At 43.9% G+C, this 19,503-nt stretch overlaps 1 protein-coding gene across 5 annotated transcripts in view; it reads right to left on the bottom strand.

Annotated features, from left to right (window-relative positions):
• Positions 1 to 19,503, bottom strand: part of RAB27B (RAB27B, member RAS oncogene family) — a 167,187-nt gene that overhangs the window by 19,949 nt on the left and 127,735 nt on the right. The window contains exon 1 of one of the 5 annotated variants that reach the window (XM_084832937.1): positions 17,788 to 17,956. The exons of 3 other annotated variants lie outside the window; for them this stretch is intronic. The gene's annotated coding sequence lies outside the window, so the exon portion shown is untranslated. Of the gene's footprint in view, positions 1 to 16,032; positions 16,397 to 17,787; positions 17,957 to 19,503 lie in introns of those variants that run through there. One more of the 5 variants, XM_084832934.1, reaches the window with a different exon arrangement.

Here is a 19,503-nt window from a genome sequence, read left to right as displayed (position 1 = left end):
ACTCTCATGACTGGAATACAGCAATTGAAGGATATAACTTGTTCAAAAAGAACAGGAGGAACAGAAAGGGAGGTGGGGTTGCACTGTATGTGAAAAATACATATCTCTGCACAGAAATACAGGAGGAGGAGCTTGGTAGCCCCATCGAGAGCATCTGGGTTGAAATAAATGGAGCAAAGAATAAAAGGAACCTGGTGGTCGGAGTCTACTACCGGCCACCCAATCAAGAAGAAGACAAGGATGAAACTTTTGAAAAGCAAATAGCCAATGTTTTAAGAAAGCATGATGTAGTAGTAATGGGGGACTTCAATTTCCCCGATATTTGTTGGGAGACAAATTCTGCAAAACACGGCCCCTCCAGGAAATTCCTGACTTGTGTGGCGGATAACTTCCTCCTACAGAAAGTAGAGGAAGGAACTAGAGGATCGGCTGTCCTTGACTTGATCCTAACCAACAGAGATGACTTAGTGGATAAAGTAGCAGTTACAGGAACTCTGGGGGAAAGCGACCATGTTGTACTTGAGTTCTTGGTTCTAAGGGAAGCAAAAGCTGAGTGTAGTCAAACGCGTACCCTGGATTTTAGGAAAGCTGATTTTAATAAACTCAGAACAATGATCAGTAAGGTCCCATGGCAAGCGATGCTAGCGAGAAAAGGAGTCCAAGATGGGTGGGAGCTTTTAAAAAAGGAAATTCTCAAGGCACAATCACAAGCAATTCCAACAAGAAGAAAAGGTGGAAGACAACACAAGAAGCCAATGTGGCTTCACAATAAGCTTAGAGATGACCTGAAAACAAAAAAGGACACATATAGGAAGTGGAAAGAAGGCCAAGTAACAAAGGAAGAGTACAGGCAGATAGCACAGAATTGCAGGGATGGCGTCAGGAAGGCTAAAGCTGAGAATGAGCTGAGGTTAGCAAGGGATGTTAAAAACAACAAAAAGGCTTTCTTCAGCTATGTGCATAGTAAAAGGCAGAGGAAAGAAATGGTGGTTCAGCTATTAAATAAGGATGGCAAAACGATAACAGATGACAAAGAAAAGGCAGAGGTGCTCAATTCCTACTTTGGCTCAGTCTTCTCCCAAAAGAAGGTCTATGACCCCCCTGGCAAAGGCGAAGTACAGGCTGAAGGGGCAGGACTGCAGTTTGAGATCGACAGGCATATGGTCAAGGAACACCTCATTACTTTGAACGAGTTCAAATCTCCAGGGCCAGATGAACTGCATCCTAGAGTCATAAAGGAACTGGCAGAAGAACTCTCAGAACCACTGTCTATTCTCTTTGAGAAATCATGGAGGACGGGGGAAGTGCCAGATGACTGGAGGAGGGCTAACGTTGTCCCTATCTTCAAAAAGGGTAAAAAGGAGGAACCTGGGAACTGCAGACCAGTCAGTCTGACATCAATCCCTGGGAAAATTCTGGAGCAGATCATAAAGCAATCCATCTGGAAGCACCTTGACAACAATGCCGTGATTACTCGAAGCCAACATGGATTTGTCAAAAACAAGTCCTGCCAGACAAATCTGATCTCATTTTTTGATCAAGTAACCTCCCTTGTAGACCGTGGGAATGCTGTAGACATCATATACCTCGACTGCAGCAAAGCTTTCGACAAAGTGCCCCATGATATCCTGATGAGCAAACTAGCTCAAAGTGGGCTAGATGAAACAACGATCCGGTGGATCCACAGTTGGCTACACAATCAGACTCAAAGAGTGATTATCAATGGGACCTTCTCAAACTGGGGAGAGGTAACGAGTGGGGTGCCGCAGGGCTCAGTCCTGGGCCCAGTGCTCTTCAACATTTTTATGAATGACTTGGAGGAGGAGGTGCAGGGAATGCTGATCAAATTTGCAGATGACACAAAATTAGGAGGGATAGCTAATACTTTGGAAGACAGAAACAAAATTCAAAGTGATCTTGATAGACTGGAGCACTGGGCAGAAAACAACAGAATGACATTTAATAGGGACAAATGCCAAGTTCTGCACCTAGGAAAAAGAATCCAAATGCACAGTTACAAGATGGGGGATACGTGGCTCAACCACACTACAAGCGAGAAGGATCTTGGAATTGTTGTCGATCACAAGCTGAATATGAGCCAACAATATGATGTGGCTGCAAAAAAGGCAAATGCTATTTTGGGCTGCATTCATAGAAGCATCGCTTCCAAATCCAGGGAAGTACTAGTTCCACTCTACTCAGTACTGGTTAGGCCTCATCTGGAGTACCGCGCCCACTGCTGGGCACCACACTTTAAGAAGGATGCAGACAAACTGGAGAGGGTTCAGAGGAGGGCAACAAAGATGATCAGGGGACTGGAAAGAAAACCCTATGAAGAGAGACTGAAAGAACTGGGCATGTTTAGCCTTGAGAAGAGAAGACTGTGGGGAGATATGATAGCACTCTTCAAGTACTTGAAAGGTTGTCACAGAGAAGAAGGCCAGGATCTCTTCTTGATCATCCCAGAGTGCAGGACACGGAATAATGGGCTCAAGTTACAGGAAGCCAGATTCCGGCTGAACATCAGGAAAAACTTCCTGACTGTAAGAGCAATACGACAATGGAACCAATTACCTAGGGAGGTGGTGGGCTCTCCCACACTGGAGGCCTTTAAGACGAGGCTGGACAGCCATTTGTCAGGGATGCTCTGACTTGGATTCCTGCATTGAGCAGGGGGCTGGACTCGATGGCCTTGTGGGCCCCTTCCAGCCCTACTATTCTATGATTCTATGATTCTATTAGGCTGGTGAGGACGAGGGAGAGGACCTTCTCTGTGATGGCCCCCCCTCTGTGGAACTCCATCCCTAGGGAACTCCTTTAATGAGCTTCCGCCACACATTAAAAATGTGGTTGTTCAGGCAGGCATTTGGGGTGGGTTAGGGTATTTTTAGAAATATGATGTTTTAATATAAAATTTTATTGTTTTAAAACCGCGTGAGCTCCAGTCCAGGTTGACCTGGCCGCCCCATTCCGAAGAGGATTCCGCGGACCGGATTTGTCAGAATTCGATCCCATTTAAAATCCGGGTGGAATTCTCTGACATCCCTAATTGTGGGAGGGTGTCCCAGGAGTTGGCCAGTAAGGAAGGAAGGGCGTGTGCATGACAACGGGAAGGAAAGAATGGGGCGGACATGACGATGGGAAGGAAGGGGCGGGCACAAAAATGGGAAGGAAGAAGAGTGCAGGCACAACATAGTGGCAGAAAAACGGTTGGGGGACATGACACAGTGGCAGGAGTGGGATGCAATATGGAGATGCATGTGCTCTCCTGCCTCAGGTGGCAGGAGAGTTTGTGCTGGGGCTATATGTAATCGCATTTGCTCACATTCTTATCCCTATAACCTGCTATTCCTTCATATTTCTTTGCCATCTATTTTGGACAGTGTAGGGACCTGTTTATGTTACCTATATAACTTTGTTAAGGCGCCACTGATGGTACGGTATAAACAAACACTAATACTTTGCTCAAAGAACTGCAGGGACTGCCAATAAGCTACTGGGGCCAAATTTCGGTGCTTTTAACAAAAAAAACCTAAACAACTTCGGAAGAGGTTATCTTAGGGAACACCTCCACCACTTATGTCCCTGCTCAGTCTGTGAGAACTTAAAAATGAGCACTTCTGACAGTGCTACATGCTCCTGAGGTTTGCATCAGGACTACTTACAGCAGAGAATTTAGTGTTGCATTACCCACCCTCTGGAACTCATTACCAGTTGCCATTAGACAGGCCCCACAGTTCTGATGTTTAGATGTCTTCTTCACCCATCTCTTCACACAGGCTCTCTTCACACCTGAGTTTTTTTTAGCAGGATCGTTCTTCTTTAATCACTGGTTTTTGCGGGAGCTTTAGATGATGCTCCTGCTCTCCTGCTGCTCTCTCACAACTTTCCTTCCCTCTTCCCGTGTTATCTGAGAACAGGGAAAACCTGGCATTTTCTGTGCTTGCGATTGAAATAGTCATTTTCCCCCTGTGTATTTCCCCCTTGTCCTGGTTTGTGGGGGCGTGTGCTAGGGGGTGTTGCTGGGCAGTATTGAGTTACACTGTCATGATGACTTCCAGTTGGAGCCAAGGTCGCCCTGGCGGCGTTCTGCGGAGTCTCCGCGGGACGCTATCTCACACAGTTTTTAAAAGGTTGAAAAACCTTTTCATCTTCCCCTGGAATGAAAAGGGGAGGCAATAGCAGCATCTGGATGAAGTCTTGGAAGAGTAGCCCTTTTTGCGAAGCAGCAGAGGGGCTGGGCTCCGAGGCTAGTCTCTGCCAGAGCTTAATCACCGCTCAAAGTTGTTTTGAAACCCCTATCTAATTAGGAGAATTCAGGGCTGACAAAGGGTTAAATGAAATTACAGAAGAAATAAACCAAGTGCTATAAATCTACACACATACACACAAAGGAATTTAAGGTTCTCTCTTCATAAAGAGGAGGGTGGTGGCAGCATCAAAGTAAGAGTATATAAAAGGTTGAAGTTGATGCATACTTTCCACTCACACTCGCTCTAAGATATTACCTCAAAGAGGAGGTAGAGTTTGTACCTGGGGGTGTATAAATATTAAAGAGGTGTGGTGTTCATAGAATAATCACATGGTGGGAAGGGAGATATGTCACACCCAGCCGATTATATTCTGCAGTACACACCAGAGTGTACGTAGTCGACCGTGTAGTTTTATTGCTATTTGTTATTCTACTGTTTTATAGTTGTATTTTAGTGCCAATGACTGTGTATGTTGACAGGTTTAATAACTTTGTGGAAAGCGGTATATAAATTTGTATAATAAATAATAAAATAACAGAAAAAAGTGACTGAAGGTTTGAATCATCCTTGTCTGAAAAATGTTCACTGCATTCTCATTTTACATGCTAGAGGCTTGTTTTTAAATGGGATTTGAACCCAATACTAGTCCAACTCTAACCACTACATCACACTCCTTGTCAAGAGAGAATTTTAATGCTCTGGATGATGATCCACCTAATGGCATACTGGCTACCCTAGAGCTGTTGCTTTTCACCAACTATACCTCACAAATCAACTGAAAAAGAAAGACAGCTCACTTCATTTCTGCCCCCACCTGCCTCCTTACAGATGCAGATGTATTCTACATCCCATTAACGGTGCTGTACTTTTACCACCAAATAAATCAAAGTTACCAAAAAGTACTTTGTAAACGAGTCTTTGGAAGCAGAGCCATAGCTAGCCTGAAGGTTCGGGGGGGGGGGGGACCAAAAATATAAGGGGTTAGTTCATCTGGTTTGCAGGCCTTTTACAGACAAAAATGTAAACTGTTTTTTTTTATTGTTTGTTTGTAAAAAAAAAAATTAGGATGGAGCAGAGAAAATGGGGGGGGCAACCCACCCCCCTCCCTCAGCTACAGGCCCATTTAGAAGCAAACTTTTAAAATCTTTTGTTGTGTTGGAGTAGCAAGGATCAAGCAATTCTGAACACAACTGTCCTTTATTGCTACATCACGTTTGGAAATAAACTCTTGATTCTAGCTATGGCAGCATGCAAATTACAGGACCTCAAAAGTGTGGGCTCAAAAGCACTAACGTTGAACTCTAGTGTCCCCTTGGCATCACCACCTTCTCAATTGCATTCTTTTGTACCTGTTGTGAAGACTGAACAGAATGGCCATATTAAGATTTCACAAGTATTTGCAGTTTGATCTGTGTAGGGATGGCGGAGAATTTCTCCCCGAAACTTCGGGGGGCCGAGCACCAATGTGTTCAGCCCCCCGAACAAGTTTCGGGGAGAAATTCTCCGCACCCCCCCCCGCACCCCCCCCCCGAGACAGGACTTACCTTTCCCAAATGTCCCTCCCGGCGGCGGGTCCAGCCAGCAGTTCGTCGGGTCTTCGTCCGGGGCGGGAGCGGCAGCCGGTCTTTCAACCAGCTGCTGCCGCCGCCATTCCAATAAAAGAAAAAAAAACGCCCCCATGATAGGCTACGTGACGATTAACGTAGCCTATCACGGCTAGATTTGCAAAGTCAGCCGTGATAGGCTACGTAAATCGTCACGTAGCCTATCACGGGTGACTTCTTTTTAAAAAAAGCGCATACGGATAATGGCGGCCCCCATAGGGAGCCGCCATTCACGTTCCTTATTTGGTCGCTGTAGTCTACGTAAAGATTTACGTAGACTACAGCGACCAAATAAGGAACGCGAATGGCGGCTCCCTATGGGGGCCGCTATTTGCGTACGTGCTTTTTTTTTTTTAAGTCACCCGTGATAGGCTACGTGACGATTGACGTAGCCTATCACGGCTGACTTTGCAGATCTAGACGTGATAGGCTACGTTAATCGTCACGTAGCCTATCACGGGGGCGTTGTTTTGTTTTTTAACTTTTAATTTCGCGGCCGGGTGAGGCGCCTCCTCCCCGGCCTGAATTTCGGCCGGGCGAGGCGGGAAGCCTCCCCCCCCCGGCCTGAACTTCGCAGGGAGAGCAGCAAAGCGCCTCCCCCCCACCGCGAAAAGCTGCGAGACCAGGTAAGTGACTTTCGTGCACCCCTAGTTCTGTGTACAAGTGGGCAAACTGTGATCTCTTGAGCCTTTTTAGGGGCAGCTCAAGAAAGGGAACACAAGCTCAAGGCTCCTCTGAACCTGGGCTGCTGATTTGCCTCTCCCCAGCCCCTGAAACCTCACCAGTGACATGATGAGGTATATGGAGCATGGGAAGAATGCAGAGGCGGCGGCAGGAACCCAAAGTAGAGGCTTCCTGAGGAGAGCAGTCCAGGATGGGGCTCTTGAGACGCCATCAAAAGAAAAGGCCATGTCTTGAGATTCAGAGACATATGAAGAGTTTAAGTTTTAGTTGTACAGCCATCCCCTGCTAACCCCCCCCCCCAAACATTTATATGGTGACGGGCTGTTTTATTTATTTATATTTATAAATAAATAAAAACATTGGCTGTATATTATCACCAATGCTGTTTAATGCCTATTCTGGATCCCTTTTCAAGGAAGCTACTGGTGGAATGGAAGATGGGATAATAATAAATGGAGAAGTCATCAATAATCTTAGGTACGCAGATGATACGGTATTATTGGCCAATAAGCATAGAGGGCCTCCAAAGGTTAATAGACTGCGTCATGGTGGTAAGCGAAAGGTATGGCATGAAGCTAAATGAAAGTGATAAACGTGAGTAAAGATTTTAACCTAACTGCTCAGTTTATACTAAATGGGAAATCGTTACAAAGAGTAGACATTATAACCTATTTGGGAGTTACCCTAAATGAGAATTGGGACCGTACTCATGAAATCAGAATTTGCATTGAGAAAGCAAGAAGCGCCTTTAACCGCCTTAGGAAAGTTATTTGTAACCTGACCCTAAACCTTCATATTTGAACTCACGTGCTAAGGTGCTACGTTTTCTCGGTGCTCATGTACGGAGTGGAGACCTGGACTCTCACAGAAGCTCTCTGTAAATGCCTGGAAGCATTCGAGCCATGGTGCTACCATCGCATACTTAGAATACCTTGGACACATTATGTAACAAATGACACCATAATGCAGAGAATGGGAAAGGCCATAGAAATTCAGAAATGTGTAAAAAAAAAGAAGCTATCATACTTTGATCATATAATGCGTAATGAGAAATACTGGCTTTTACACTCATAATGCAAGGCGAAGTGGAGGGAAAAAGAGGACCTGGATGACGTAGGACATCATGGCTCAGAATTTGAGACAGTGGACAGGAATGACATCTACTTCTTTATTTCGAATGGCAGTAAATAAATTTATGTGGGTCAGAATGATCGCCAAAGTCCAAGGAGGATACAGCACAGAAAGAAGAATATTTATTAATAATTCTTGTATAAATACTTGAAATAACAAAACCACCCTACCCAGCTCTATTTCTCTTTGACATCTGAATCAGGAGAGGGCATGCACATACTGAACCAGTGCTTGGATGCAGTTACGAGTGCTAATAAACTGAAGCTGAATTCTGATAAGACCCTATGGCTTGGCAGTTCCCAGGTCCCAGAATTGGGCTATTTGCCTGTTCTGGAAGGGATTGCACTCCCTCTGAAGAAGCAGGTATGTTGTTTGGGGGTGCTCCTAGATCCATCTTTGTCACTGGAGGCCCAGGTGACCTCGATGGCCCAGAGGACCCAATACCAACTTTGATTGGTACACCAATTACACCCATGCCTGGCTAGGGATAGCCTAGCCACTGTGATCTATGCACTGGTAACCTCAAGATTAGACTACTGCGGTGCGCTCTATGTGGGGCTGCCCTTGTGCATGGTTCAGAAGCTGCAGCTAGTACAGAATGCAGCAGCTTGGGTGGTCACTGGAACATCTAGCTGTGCTCACATAACATCTGTGCTAAAAGAACTGCACTGGCTACCTATTAACTATCGCGCCATGTACAAAGTTATGTCATTGTCATACAAGGCCTTAAACAACTTGGGACCAGGATACCTAGCAGACCGCCTTCCCTTATATATGTCCAGCCAACCTTTAAAATTTTCACAGGAGGCCTTGCTGATCATTCCAAAACCAACAGAATGTTGCCATGTAATACCCCGACGGTGGGCCTTCTCGGCAGCGGTACCCACCCTATGGAAAGCCCTCCTCCATTCAGTTCGGAAGGAGGAAAATGTGGCATGTTTCAAATGTCTCCTGAAAATGCATTTGTTCACCCAGGTTTGTAATTAAATTAATCATGCTGCTCCATCTTGCTGCTCCTTGTATTGTACTGTTTTTATTGTAATTGTTTTTAATGTTAATATTGTATTTTAAATGCGATTTCGATATTTACATGTGAACCGCTTAGGAATTTTATATTTAGTGGTATATAAATATTACAATAAATAAATAAAATCTCTAAATAGTTTACCTGCCAAAATATTTTTTAGAAATCACCATTAAAACACTCACTTAATAAACAATTGGACTTGCTTTTGAACAAGGCAACCGCTGTCCCACAGCCATTTTCTAATGTGGGGGCAACCAACCTTTTGCATAACACAAGAATTTTAAAAAGAGGGAACAGGAGAAGAGTTAGGCCTTGCTTGACAGACCATGTCCCTTCATCCACATTCCTGCCCACTTCAGCACCATGCTGATGTTCAGTCAGTTGTCAGGACTAAAGAATTAAAGCTGCTTGGCTGATTCTGAGTCAAAGAAAAAGCAAGCGCATGAGAATTTTATTCTTCGTTGCTCCTTGGTGGCTGTGTAAAGCAAGTAATGTGGTCAGCCAAGAGGTTGCTTCAGTTAGTGTTATGTACTTTAAGAGGCAAGCCCTGAAAGCCTCAGTGTTAGTAGGCCACGTGAGAGGAATGCTTTCACTTTTGGGCAAAAGTCACTTGGAGGATTCGGCCAGCATAATCTCCTGAGAAGACAGGACAGTCCTGAGCCTATATGACTGAACCAGTCACTAAGGACAATTGTTCAGGAACAACAACAACAACAACTATTTATATCCTCCCATTTTTACTCTTGCAAGGAATCCAAGGTGGCTTACATGTTCCTCCTTCTCTCCATTTTATCCTCACAACAGCCCTGTGAGGTAGGTTAGGCTAAGAGTCAGTGACTGGCCCAAAGTCACTCAGTGAGCTTCATGATGGATTGTGGACTACAACTCAGGTCTCCCCAGTCCAATATGCTAATCGCTACACCACATTGGCTCTCAGTTCAGTTGTTTATGCTGCTCTTACAAGTCAAATAATGTTGTTCTGTGTTTCTGTAAGTTATAATAAATAGTTGTTGAGTTCTGGAGTGTGTTGCTCTTTCCTATAAACAAAAGTTAGCTCTATTAGCCATTTTTACGGATTGTCAGCACTTTGTACGGATGGAATACCTTTCTTACCTACTTGAGTTTTGCTGGCATCTTTTCTTCCTGTTGCCTCTTTATTTCAATTTTGTCCTTTGTTTTTACCAAAGGAGAAAGAACAGCTTCATTTGTCTCCACAGGCAAGGAGAAAACTCAGTTGGGCACCCCCTCCCTCCCAATAATCTGTGAGGTCATTTTTTGGAGCCATCTTCGCATCTTAAACAGGAAGTCAATGTATTTCAAGTGTACCAAATACTTAAAAGCCCAATATTATATTAATGATTTAATTGGCCAATATTAAAATGCCTTTAGAAAACAAGTCATTCAACTATTACATCCTGTTCATTTTCCTTGTCAGCTGCAGAACAAACAGGCTTTTCATACAGGGTAAGGTAATGAGACCTAGGCTCCGCATTTAGAAGCTAACTAAAAAATAAATGTTCTTTTACAGATGGACAGCTTAGCAGAATACCGGGAAATACAGATGGCAAGTGTGTTGCCCTCCAATCTCACAGAAATGAGTATTCTCAAAGAAATGTGTATTCACAAAACCTTGATAACTATTGATCACATACCTATAGTCTTTTAAATCATTTTTATTACACAAAAAAAAGTCTTGGTGCAATACAAATCCAGCTGGTGCAGCACAACTGTTTTCCCTCTCCCCTAAATATATGTCCAGGTAACTTGGATTCCCACCCTCTGTGCCCTTTTGCACATAACACTAAACTATGTTTTAGCCTTGGGCTTATATGCTTCACCCGTTCTCTTCACAGCTGTGCTGCAGGAGAACATCAGAAGATAACTGGAGGTTCCTCATTTCATTTGGATGAAACCTGGGAGAATTCTAGTTTCATCTCTGGTTTGTTCAAACAAGCAGGATCAAACCATGGTTTATTATCCTGGCATGACCAACCAGAGTGTAACCTAACCAGAGTTCTCAAAGTCTGGATGTACTCCAGTTTGAACGCACAAGGGCCTGATCTTCTCCTTGTGGCTATGCCGGAGGAGAGAGAAGGGGGAGCACACAAGCTCAAGGCTCACTGCTACTCAGGTACGTTTGTGTGAAACAAGTGATAGGGTTGCCATGTCCAGATGCTGAGAGGGCTCCTGCACCCTTTAATGGGAGGGGAATTTTTTTTTACTAAGTACAGTTTTTCCCCAACACAGTGCTCCAGTGAGGAGCAGATGCACCTGGCAAGACCTTTCCTTTCTTATAAAACTCTTAAACTACAGGAATCCTTCCAGAGTTTGAACATGGCAACTTTTTATACCAGGGGTTCCCAACCTTTTTGTGTTGGTGGGCTCATCTGGAATTTTGAGAGAGTGTCATGGGTGCTCTCACAAAATGGCTGCAATGGGAGTTGCCCATTCATAAAATGGCTAACATGGAGGGCATGGCCTGTCAGAGACCATCCACTTCCCAGAAGCCAAACTGGTGGGACTAAAAAAAAAAAAAAAATGTCCAAGAACCGATGTAAAGGCAGAGGTGGGGTCTGAGCTCCAGAAAAAAAACAACAGCACTCTTCTGAAGCCGAATGAAGTTGGCACTGGACAGCAGCACTTCACTGTGAAGCAAGCCAGCTTCTCAGTTAAAAAAAGACTATTGAAAATATTAAGAAATAAAATAAAAATCAAAAGGGGCAGGAAACCTGGTGGGCCAAGAGAGGCATCATAGTCACACTGCTTCCCATGGGACCCACATTGGGGACGCCAGTATTATAGCTTTTCCAGGCAAATATAAGGCAATGCAGTCAGCATAGTCACTTCATGACTAAATCCGCAATGAAGATATGGTCCCAAATATGGCATTTAGCAATCGCCTGAGGTTTTCTCTTTTTCTTCTTCCCTGCTAGTAAGATATTAATAAACCACAGAGATCCATATCCCCTTGTGTTTCACCATTTTCAAAACCTGCTTGGTAGCTACATGAATCATTCCTGTCATAGACTCCCGGAAAGCAGGCATGTCTTTAATAAGTACACAGGCCATTCTGTCACCCATGAGCGATAGACCCAGGTAACCGTGGCTACTGACAATAAAAATCATTGTTTAGCAGGGCTCAGCCTACCCAGTGTAGAAAGTATCGGGCATGTTCCAATGGCAGTAGCAACCTGCTACTGAACCCTTACTCAATGCAAGATTTCCATTCACACAACAGCAAGCAGGAGAGAGAAAAAATGTGCAAAGGCTTCTGTCTAACTGCTTGGCATTGCTATTAACAGTCACACCAAAAGGAAATCAAACTGACGGAAGGAACTCCTGAGGGGGGAGTGGGGGTTATATCAGGATTAACACAGGCTGTGCAGAAACCAAAACTACAATAAAATCAATTACGCTTGCTCTCACATCCTGAATAATTCAAAGGCATTTTACAAGCATTCAGTCACACACAGTCCCATTCTTCTCAGTGGCAGGTGAACAATGAGAAACATGGGTATTCATTTCAAAGATGCTTCCTTTCTCCTCTTGGCCTTTAATAGCTGGGTGACAGGCAGAAATTCAACAAGCTCAGCATTTCCTACACTGCACCTTCATGGTGGCAAAAGCTTAACTTCCTGAACTTCTTCCTCTCATGCATCTGTTCCCAGAGTCATCAGATACAAAAGAGGAAAAGCAGGAGTTCTGTGCCTTTAAGTTGCCTAGAAGAAAGCATTTCAACAAGTGTAACATTTCTCACACTCTCATGGCAAGTTGCACCTGCTAAAATTCCCTCTTCTACAGCACCATTAAAGATATTGGAGACTTAGGGTTAAACTATATTTTATGTTAAGTGCATAGCGTGCAACTACACCCAGTAGAGTAGTGGCAAATTCAGAAGTGCAGGGTCCCTTCGTGACAGTCACAGCCACGCCCCCTTCTAAGATTATACAACCTTGTAAGATATACAGCCTTCAACTGGGATCCAAAAACAGTGCAGCTGAGAGTAAGGCGGGGGTATTTCAATTGGACTCTGAAAACAAATGCAGGGGTGTTAAAAGCTTTTTCACCCACCCAAACATAAACATTTTAGGTTTTCAAAATATGATACTCTATGGAAGTGTCACCCTCTCAACTCAGCCCTCATGGACAAATCCTCATTTAAACACCCACCCTTGCACACTCCCTCAGCGCCCCAACATTACCCATTAGCCTTCCCTAAGCTCCTTCATTATATCTCCCCCTTCCCCCTCCAACAGAAACGTCCACACACCCAGCTGGATTGAAACACGCACACACATGCACACGCACACACACAGTGGTGTAGTGGTAAATCTGGAAATGCAGGAGCTCACTGTGACAGCCTCCAAGGGCAATCCAAAAATTTCAGGCAGCTGTCGATCCATATCAACCAACCAGTTCTAGGAATTTTCATCTCCACCGGGAGCACGACTTTGGTAAAGCGAATAGGCCTTAATTGCCCATTCCAGACCAAGTCATCTTTGCATTCCAACATGGAACAATGTACTGTTGCTTGGAAAATTCATTCCCCCCCACAGCTACACTCAGGATCGCAGCTAAGCTTGGAGGGAACAGGGAATTCTGAGGGGGGTGGCAGATGACATCCGAGTCTCTGATAATCAAAACATGCTGGGGCTGGGGCTGCATCCCTGCAAGCCCTGCCTCCACTACACCAGTGACTACATCTGGGATTTTAAAAATCTAATAAGAAGTTTGAGGGGAGTGATTTCCATTGGGACCATAGTGTGAGGCGAGGGTCAATATTTATCATGATCCTGATGAAAATTACTCCTCTGCTCCGCTGTTAGCCTTAGGAACAGATCTCCCAGCGATGCCAATGGGACGGGTTTTCCCTCTAAGCCTAACTGGAGCACCAGCCGGGGGAGACACATTTTCATCAGACCATCAATCCATTTAGGTGAGGTGGTCCTGGGACAAAATACCCCCCCCCCACACACACACACACACCAATTTTGCAGTCCCATTCAGAGGCCACAGAAGTAGAGAGGGGATTTCAGTGATGGGGGGGGGAGTCAATGACACGTTTTAGGGGAGCTCCTCAGCTTATGGCCACTATTTTGTTCTCCTCAGTAAGTCCCTCAGAATGATGATACATTATGAAAAATGCCCAAACCTACAGAAGGAAGAGTTTCACCCCTGAAATGCCTCCTCCTAGAACCAAAAATTCAAGTTGGCTACTAGTTGTGATGGTTATGTGCTACCTTCAGTACCAGAGACAGTAAGCTTATGTAAACCAGCTGCTGGGGAGCATGGGCAGGAGGGTGCTCTTGCATTCATGTCCTGCTTGTGAACAGAATGCTGGACTAGATGGACCCTTGGTCTGATCCAGCAGGGCTCTTCTTATGCTCTTAAGTTTTCAAACATTTGATCCAGATTTACCAAGTACTATCTCTGTACTATTATTGTAATTGGAACTGTTTTCAATTTTGTAATTTAAATGTGATTTTAATATTTATATGTGAGCCGCTTAGGGTTTTATTACATTAATCATGCAGCAGAATCACACATACATAAATATTAACATCAGCTCTACGGTTGCCACCTTTTTTCTGGCAGAGTTCTTATGTCTTTAACAAATGGAGGACAATGATGATGTGAATTCCCCTATTGAATTTCAGTCTGTCACACATCTGTTGCAAACTAAGATTGAGCCTTATGGCACCTTAAAAACATCAGTATGGTATAAGCTTTCATGGACTAGAGTCCACTTCAGCAGATGCATGAAGTGTTATCCTCAGTTGGCAAGTATGTATACACATGCGTGTACAGAGAGAGAAAATGTAAATAGTAAAGTTAGATGGAAATGAATGCAAAAAATACAATCTATAAAATGAAAAAAAAAACTGTTAAAGGCACAGGAACCCAGCTGGTGTGGGAAGGAAAAGATGGCAACCTTAATTGTGGCACTCATGCTGCATCAGATTTTGCTGTCCTATTGTTTAGTCTACTGAGGGGCCAGTAAGGAATGGTTTGGAGCTTCTGGGCATCAGAACCACAGAACGAACCTGGTGGAGCCCCCAATCAGCAGTAGTAAGCCAAATAGAATCTTACAAGTTTGGGGAAGGTGAGAAATAAAAGCTGTGGTTTTGGTATAGCCTGGCTCCCTCTTCCTTTTATTCTCCTGCATCTCCTTATTTCTTGAATGAGTCCAGTAAAGAACAACTATGTCACTTGAAGCTAACAAGACGCCCACAAGATGTAGCCAAAGAGATGAGCTGTAGCTGGCTGAGTGCCAGTCCCAACTTCCTTTAGCTGTTGGCTTTGCCCCACCGTTTACCTCCCCAACGCCTGTTTTCTTCTCGCTCTCCATCCTGGGGTAGTCCTGCCTTTATCCCTGCTGCTTCCCCAAACCATGTATTGCCAGTGCCACTCAGTTCTTCTCAATAGAAGCAATAAGCCTATGTCTGGACTGGTGAAAACTTACACGAGTGTTTTCTCCTACTCACAAAAACAAAGCAAAAACACCTAACTTGCTGCACATAGAAAGTTAGCCTGCCAGGGGAAAGGTTTCTAGCCTAGACTTCTTCCTCGCACTTTGTTTTCTCTGTGTAGAAAAGGCTGGGTTGTTTTGGCCCCAGGAAAAGAGGGCAGCTCCCCCAATAGTCTATTGCCTTGCCTTCCTTTTCCTAAGTTCCCTCTCTCACTGGCGCCAAAGTCATTCAGGCAGACAAACAGATTTACTCTTAAAAGTCTGGGTCCTTATTATACTGTTGCCAGCTGATCAAACGCTAGACTGACCTTGTGCCTTTAACACCACTTGATATGCAGAAAATCAGGGTAAAAAGTCTCATAGCAGGGCAGAGTTGTTATCAGCTTAATGTGCAAACATTGGCAGGGAATATTAAAGGCATAGTTACATGGGCCATTTGAAAAGTCTCTGCTGAGGCAAATCAGAGGCAGAGAAAGCAGCAGTCAGGCACCATCCACCATGCCTGGATGCAGCTCCAGCTGGGAGCCACCCTCCCTCCTGCTACCAACTTCACTGCTGGGGACTTCAGAGGAAGAGGAAGCAACAGCCCTTCCGCTATGTTTAGACCCAACTCTGTCACTTGGTGATCTCTGGAACTAAGAATCTAGTGCCTGAATTTGCTTTTTTCGTTTTCCCTCCCAATCCCTTTTCCTTTACTGTTGCGTCTTCTAGATTGCAAGCCTGCAGGCCAGGACTGTCTTATTGTAAGCTGTTCTAGGAGGCTTTTTGGCTGAAGGGCAGGATAAAAATGCTATAAATAAATACATACTGGCAACCCACTCAACAAATCACCACTCCCGCAGATAAGGAGTGATACCAACTTACCCAACAAAGGAGAGGAAATGGCAGGAGCCCTTGGCTGAAACAAACCCTGCATACCCACGAAGGTTTCCACACTATATCCACTTCTAAAACCTGTTATAAGTTTTTAACTGAAGGTGAAATACACATGCAAGCACCTCTTCCTCAGTCATATTTCAAGGAAACAGGAAGTTGTGGAAAAGACGTTTCCTGTCAGAGAGGCTAAAATCAGAAGTAACTTCACAGTATGTTTTTCCTGCTTCTCTGTTCTTCCCCTTCACAGCTGTGTCACACTTGCACAGGGCTGATGAACGCTTCAAAGGTGCTGGATTTTGCATTAACAAGAATTAACACAGTCTGTAGATGGCATCTTAAGAAAATAAAGAATTAATCTTATTATCTGTGAGGCAGGAAGTGAGAGTACTTCCTGCATCACTGCAAACAAACAATGATATATTGTTTGTCACAGCATATTTCTTTGTCAACTTAGTTGAATTATATGTATTTTCAAGGCTTTCTACAAGTTCCTGGGCACAATTGCCCTGGTATTTCTCAAGCAGAAAGTATATATGGAATTGGAAGGATTGTCGGTGTGTGTTTTTAGCAATGGAGTTGCTACCTTTCTCTTGAAGGGGGCCCTGTGCCTTAATTGTTGAGTAACAGGTAGAGATTCATGTTGACAGGTTTAGTTTGCCTGGAACGGCAACCTTATGTTGGAGATGGGTGCACCTGTTGGATTTCTGCCTGTGGTACAGCTGTTAAAGGCACAAGGTCTGTGTCAGTCAAGGTATATATTTTTTCATTTGAACATAGATGGGATGTGTGTCACACAGCACACTTTCCCCCATCACAAGATGACTTCAAAAGAAATTACGGGTTATACAAACTTACTTTTAATCATGATAGAGAAGTAGAAAATGATTGTACATATAGCACTTTCTGATTATAATTTGCCCACTAGCTTTGCTGGTGCAATAGCCCCCTCCCCCCTTTTCAGCCACCCACAGCTTGCCAGTTCCCATGGCAAATCATTAACTCGACCCTGCACCCAATGGTCAACAATAAAGATTTAGCCAGAGCAAAGAATTAAAAATTCAGTTGACCATTATTCTTAAATTAAGGAGAGATCAGCTCCCCACCCCCACAGGGCTCCTCTTCCTCCTACATGTCCTGTGTAGAAGAGGGGATTTCATGACAAGCACACCGGCTGAAATCCCCTCTTTTGCATCTGGGAACCCTACCTCCAAGCTCCAACCAAATCTCTCTCATTTTCTGTAGGCTTTTGAACATTAAGCCACATTCTCCTAATTTCTTTCACAAGCAAAGGGGCTAGAAACGCTATTAAAAAGGCAAGCAAGCTACAAGTTTAAGCTTTTAAGAAGCGTCTGTGGAACTGTTTGGTGAAGCTCTGCTGTGATGTTTTGTCATAAGTGGTATACGTTGTAGCTTACATATGAGTAAAAGTGAATGAAGCTTTACAGAGGAATAAAATATTTGTTTCTTGGAAAGTCTTCTCTGGCCCCTGCTGAAACTTGTATCTCTTCCACCCTGGGCTTCCTGAAGCAACATTCTTCCTTCCTCACTACACTGCTTCAGCTTTCCTCCTGTCACTTGACTTGCACAGATTCAATGCCATTCTAAATGCTCTCATTTGAGCGCTGTTGTTCCCAATTTTCTCAGATGTTATCATGTTAGTGAGAGGAGACTTGGACCCCTGAAATCCTTCCTTGTTCCCTCCCCAACCCTTTAAGAATAAACATTAAGAACAATCTAGCTTACCTTGTTAATATTAAACAGGACTCGGTTAACAGGCAAAGTGGAAATGCAGGTTCTTTGGAAGCAGAAGGAACTGCTATTTCATGACTCAGCAGGGCTTTGCCTTGCTCAAAATGTGCTCCACCTTCAAATGCTGAACTTTCTTGATGAGTGTGCTTCTCTGCCAAACCCCTTTAAACCTATGGCCAATTTATCTTAAGGCAAATTCATACAAAAAATAATTCCACATATAAATGAAACCACCCTGGCTTTTTTCTGTCAACCCGGCTTGAATTCAGATATGCTCAGCTGATCTTGTGAATGGCTCAATAAGTGTCTGGACTGCAGGTCAAACCATCTGTGAAAAATTGCACAAAAACAGACATGGAAGAACCTATGGCCCGAATACACATGGAATCACATGCTGACTGCAGAAGGGAATATGGGTTTATAAGTAGCAAGTGGCAAATAGTTGTGTGAACCAACCCTCAATCTTGAGAGCAATATCTTATATTGCTTTCAGTCATCAAAGCAAAATTAAAGTACTACTATATTTTTATTTATTTATATACAAATGTATACCTCTATAAAAAAATAAAAAATGAATAACATTTTTCAAGGCAGCTGTCACCGTTTTATAGTATGACACGTATTTCTAAAATGTATATTGTGGAGCTCTCACATTTTCTCTTACTTAGTTACCTTCATCTCTGAATAGGAGTTTTAGCACACAGTTATCACTTGCCATTCCTTCAAGCAGTCACAAAGCATGAAATAGATAAACATGTCAGAACATATACCTTCTGTTTCCTGGTTAAGAAACCCCCAGACCAGCAGGTACAATTAATGGAATATTATAAATAAACTTTTAAATCAATGATGAGGAAATATACTGTAGCACAGTTTAGAAATGGGACTTGTATCGAGATATCCTCTGAGATCTCCCTAGGAATCTGTAGCCTCCCACTTGGAGCATGGAAAGCCAGAAATGAGTCTATTTGTGTTTTTTGGCAGCCTTCAATTTAATGTTATCCCTTAATTTGGACCTGAAGCAGCTTGACGGAATTCAAACCCTCTGCGATGAACCAAGTTAGGAAAATCTGACTCCTCGGGATGTTGACAATTTCCCCACCATTATGCAGGATGATCCACACTCTGATGCTGGCACCTAGAAAACGTCTATAATTATGTCTCGCATCTCTTTATGTCTGACTGTTCTCTCTCTCCTTCTGGACCACTTTGCTGTTGTGAGAGGGAGAGACATTTCAAAAAAAGAGGGAGAGATGTTTCAAAAAAGGGAGGGAAGTAACAGATAGCATTTGGGAACGTGCGACTTTTCACATGAGTGAGAGCCTCACAGATGTCTGTTCCTCCTAGGACCCTGGTGGGCACCTTGTGGCCCTCCAGATGTTGTTGGATTGCAACTCCCACCATCCCACACCATTGACTATGCTGTCTGGGGCTCATGGGAGTTGTAGTCTGGCAACATCTGGAGGGCCACAAGCTGCCCACCCCTGCCCTAGAAACTGTCTAAAGGAAGATCACTACTTTCCCCTTCATAAGGGAGACATTGGCACCTTTGTGACATCAGCACCCATTACAGCTATCCTCATCTCAGACTAATTTGCTTGTCTGACAACAGACACATCTAAGATTGAGAGAAGTATCACCTTGCTTAAAGGGCCCAAAAGCAAAGAGTTAGAATCAGTGGGGTCAACAGAGAGTAAAATGAGAAGCAAC

This window comes from Heloderma suspectum, chromosome 2 (assembly GCF_057233095.1).
Source record: "Heloderma suspectum isolate Gila_16-S chromosome 2, 16-S_ref, whole genome shotgun sequence".
Lineage (NCBI taxonomy): Eukaryota > Metazoa > Chordata > Lepidosauria > Squamata > Helodermatidae > Heloderma > Heloderma suspectum.
Note: the sequence above shows the minus strand (reverse complement) of the source record. Positions and strands in the feature narration are given on the sequence as shown.